The 4764-nt window shown below is 44.7% G+C and overlaps 1 non-coding gene across 1 annotated transcript; it reads right to left on the bottom strand.

Annotated features, from left to right (window-relative positions):
* Positions 1–948: 948 nt before the first annotated feature.
* Positions 949–1020, bottom strand: TRNAC-ACA (transfer RNA cysteine (anticodon ACA)). The gene has a single exon. It is a non-coding gene; the product is annotated as a tRNA-Cys (tRNA).
* Positions 1021–4764: the final 3744 nt, after the last annotated feature.

The raw sequence follows: 4764 nt of genomic DNA, 5'->3' as shown, positions 1-4764 counted from the left end.
AGCTGCCCAGGGGGCAAGCAGGGCACTGACAGTGGGGCCCACTCGAGGGCTACTAGGATTTCAATCTGTAGAGCAGCAAAGCTAGAGCAGAGTTATCCTTGCTGAGAGTGGTCACAGAGGCTTAGCGTCCAGGCACACGTGAAGATGGACCAATGTCTACCTGCTATATACATCTTCTGATTCTTTAGCCATCTGATGTGAAGAGCCGACTCATTGGAAAAGACCCTGAGGTTGGGAAAGATTGAGGGCAGGAGGAGAAGGGGATGACAGAGAATGAGATGCTTGGATGGCATCATTGACTTAATGAACATGAGTTTGAGCAAACTCCAGGAGATAACGAAGAAGAAGCCTGGTGTGCTGTGGCCCATGGGGGTCACAAAAAGTCGGACACTGAGCAACTGAACAGCAACAAGGGGAATAACAGAAAACTACTCCCTAAGAAATTGAGAAACCTCATGTTCTGGGAGAGGAGGTGCCTCTGGAAGGAAGATGAAGGAATAGTAGAGAGCCAAAGCTATGGCCATGGGACACCCCAAAGAGCGTTTCCTTGGGATGAGCAGAAGGGTGCTATCTGCTACCTAAGGCTCTGCTAAAGGTAATCATTGACACAAACCACTCTCATTGGACATTTGCTAAAGTGGAAGTCATCTGGCTGCTGGAAGACTGGTGGGAGACTGTGAAGACTGGTGGGTTCTAGGAAAAGAAGTTCATTTCCAGGCTGCGAGATTAATGGAGGGCGTTCGGCACTAGAGAAGCTCCTGACAATATATTTAGGGACTGGCAGTCCATCTGAAGGTCGAGTATGATCTAGAAAGTGAAAAGTGAAGTAGCTCAGTTGTGTCTGACTCTTTGTGACCCCATGGACCGTAGCCTACCAGGCTCCTCCATCCATGGTATTTTCCAGGCAAGAATACTGGAGTGGGCTGCCGTTTCCTTCTCCAGGAGATGTTCCCAAACCAGGGATTGAACCCAGGTCTCCTGCATTGTAGGCAGACGCTTTACCATCTGAGCCACCAGGGAAGTCCTGATCTAGAAGCAGAGAGAATATGGTCCAGCTGAAAATCATGAATGCAGCAACCCCTGGGTGCAAATATTTAGGATTTAGGAAAAGTGATGTGTAATTGGATGCTACAGATGCAGATGTGCCAAAGAAATGATTCTTGCTCTCAGGAAATCCCATGGGGGAAGACAGTGAACAGGCATTTATGACATGGCTTGGTCAATATTCTTTCCCAGAGCAGTCCTGAGAAGATGCCCCTGGTCATCAACTGGTGTTGGTTCAGAGGAGCTAACACCAGAAATGGGACATAGAGACAACAGCAGCTACTCTGGGCAGCAGAGTGGACGTCCCTGCTACTGTCCTGCTTCAAATCTTGTTCTATTCAGTTGTGTGGCTCCGATGAGCCACAGTCATGGAGCTTCCCAGGTGGCCCTGGCAGTAAAGAGTTGCCATTGTAGGGGATGCAAGAGACACGGTTTGATCCCTGGGTTAAGAAGATCCTCTGGAGGGGGAAATGGCAACCCACTCCAACATTCTTGCCCGGAAAACTCCATAGACAGAGACGGGTAGGCTACAGTCCATGGAGTCACAGAGTCGAACACGACTGAGCACATAGGCGCACCACATTCATGATTCAGCTCCTATCTCAATCCCCAAGCTCATTTCTCATCACTCCCTGCTTCCCACTTGGGTTACACCCATATCAAATGCTTGTGGTCACCAACACAGCCAGGCTGCTCTTTGCTTTTGATTATATACTTCTGTCCTCCTGAAATACTCCACCACCCCTGAGGGCAGCTAAATTCTATTCATCCTTAAGAGTCTTAGGACAGAGGAGCCCGGCGGGCTGCAGTCCACAGTGCTGCACAGAGTAGGACATGACCGAAGTGACTTAGCACTCATGCGCACGGGAGTACTCACCTGTCTGGTATTCAGTGTCTCTCGTGGACATCCCTGTCTTCGTCATTGTCCTCTCCACCTTGTGTTAGATTTAACGATGTGTTTCTCCCCTGCTGGACAGTTTACTGGTTGGTGTCAGGAACTATATATTCTTTTTTTGTTATCAAAGTACCCAGCAGCTAGCTATTGCTTCATAAATACATTTTGTAATAAGCACTTACTGAAAGGTAGGCAGACAAATTTAAATGAAGTACTTCTTTTCTCTTTAAGCTTACCAGATCACTCAGCTAAATTGGAATTGAATTCAAATTTGAGTTTCATATAAGCAGTGAATAATTTTTTTAGTGTAAGCAGGTCCTAAATGTTACATGTGCTATAACTACGTAGTATGTGTCTCAAATATTTCCTGGAACATACATATACTAAAAACTTGTTATTTATCTGAAATTTAAATTTAACTGGGCTTTCTGTTTTTGTTTGCTAAACTGTGTGGCCCTATTTCTCTCATTAAATTTCTAAAAAGTCAAAGTATGTGAGCAAGGGTAGTCTCCTGTGACTGATGGAAAAATGTTAAATCTGGCTAAGACTTTGGCAAAATATTTTCTAATATAATTGCATAATTGTTCAAAAATACTGGGAATTAATTCCAATATTTTCAATGACCAAAAGTTTGAAGCAACTTGAATGGACCTCAGTGAGAACTTTGGTAAAATAAAATAGAATTTTTTTTGCAGTATAACATCAAGATTAAGAGCACAGGGTCTGAAGTCAAAATGCCTGGGATTCAGGGTATGAGACGCTAAGGAAGGTTACTTAAGTTTTCTGTCTCAATTTCCACATTTGTGAAATAACAATAATACAAATGTCTGCCTAGGGTTTTGTTGTTCAGTCACTAAGTTGAGTCTGACTGTTTGCGACCTCATGGACTGTAGTATGCCAGACTCCTTTGTCCTCCACTGTCTCCTTGAGTTTGCTTGAATTCATGTCCATGGAGTTCGTGATGCCATCCAACTATCTCATCCTCTGTAGCCCTCTTTTCCTCCTGCCCTCAGTCTTTCCCAACATCCAGGATTTTTTCCAATGAGTCAGCTCTTTGCATCTGGTGGCCAAAGTATTGGAGCTTCAGCTTTGGCAGCAGTTCTTCCAATGCATATTCAGGGTTGATTTCCTTTAGAATCAACTGGTTTGATCTCCTTACTGATTATGGGACCCTCAAGAGTCTTCTCGAGCCCCACAATTCAAAAGCATCAGTTCTGTGGCTCTCAGCCTTCCTCATGGTGCAGCTCTCACACCTGTCTGTACATGACTACTGGAAAAATTATCATTTTGATTATATGGACCTTTGTCAGCAAAGTGATATCTCTGCTTTTCAGCATGTTGTCTAGGTTTGCCATAGCTTTTCTTCCAAGGAGCAAGCATCTTTCTGCCATTAGAGTGGTATCATGTGCATATCTGAGGTTGTTGATATTTTTCCCAGCAATCTTGATTCCAGCTTGTGAGTCTTCTAGCCTGGCATTTTGCATAATGTACTCTGCATAAAAGTTAAATAAGCAGGGTGACCATATACAGCTTTGTCAAAGCCCTTTTCTAATTTGGAACCAGTCAGTTTTCCCATGTATGGTTCTAGCTATTGCTTCCTGACCTGCATACAGGTTTCTCAGGAGACAGGTAAGGTGATCTGGTATTCCCATCTCTTTAAGAATTTTCCACAGTTTGGTGTGATCTTTGTGCAGTACTTACTTCAGGGCCTGACGGAGAGTAATTCTCAAATAAAGATCCCTATCATCATCATCACCACTATCCTTATTGTAGAATATTATGGTGTCACTGAAAATGACATTATAGATTGATGCTTATTGATGTGAAAAGATGTTTCCATTATGCATGTGTGGAATAATAATCCAAACAACATATATACAGCATTCATTTAGCAAATAATTTTTGAACACCATCTCTCCATTAGGCCCACTGTCCAGAAGTCAGCAGCTTCAGGCATAGCAAGGAAGAAAGCAAAAATGACCTCTCCCTTCATGAAACCTAAAACATTTCTTGAACAGACAGACATTACTGAAAACATACACAAATTAAAATGTAACTAACATTCTGGTAAGAGCTATAGAGAAAAATAAAGAGAAGAGTATAAAGTAGCTGCTGCTGCTGCTGCTGCTGCTGCTAAGTCGCTTCAGTCGAGTCCGACTCTGTGCAACCCCATAGACGGCAGCCCACCAGGCTCCTCTGTCCCTGGGATTCTCCAGGCAAGAACACTGGAGTGGGCCGCCACTTCCTTCTCCAATGCATGAAAGTGAAAAGTGAAAGTGAAGTCGCTCAGTCGTGCCTGACTCCCAGTGACCCCATGGACTGCAGCCCACCAGGTTCCCCCATCCATGGGATTCTCCAGGCAAGAGTACTGGAATGGGTCACCATTGCCTTCTCCGTATAAAGTAGGGAAGACCTAATAAAAAAAGGTTGCATGCTAAGTCGCTTCAGTCACAACCAACTCTGTGTGACTAAATGGACTGGAGCCCACCAGACTCCTCTGTCCATGGAATTCTCCAGGCAAGAATACTGGAGCAGATTGCCATTTTCTACTCCAAGGGATCCCAAACCAGGGATCAAACCTGAATCTCTTAAGTCTCCTCCATTCTCAGGTGGGTTCTTTACCACTGGTGCCACCTGAGAAGCCCAAGAATACAGGAGTGGGTTGCCATTTCCTTCTCCAAGGGATCTACCCAGCCCAGGGATCCAACTGGTGTCTCCTGCATTGGCAGGTGGATTCTTTACCACCAGGCAACCGGGGGTTATTGTATCTGAAACCTGAAGGATGAGGGGCTTAGCCAGGCCATAGCTGGAAGACTTCTCTGCTG

Source organism: Capricornis sumatraensis, chromosome 2, assembly GCF_032405125.1.
Source record: "Capricornis sumatraensis isolate serow.1 chromosome 2, serow.2, whole genome shotgun sequence".
Classification (NCBI taxonomy): Eukaryota; Metazoa; Chordata; class Mammalia; order Artiodactyla; family Bovidae; genus Capricornis; species Capricornis sumatraensis.
Note: the sequence above shows the minus strand (reverse complement) of the source record. Positions and strands in the feature narration are given on the sequence as shown.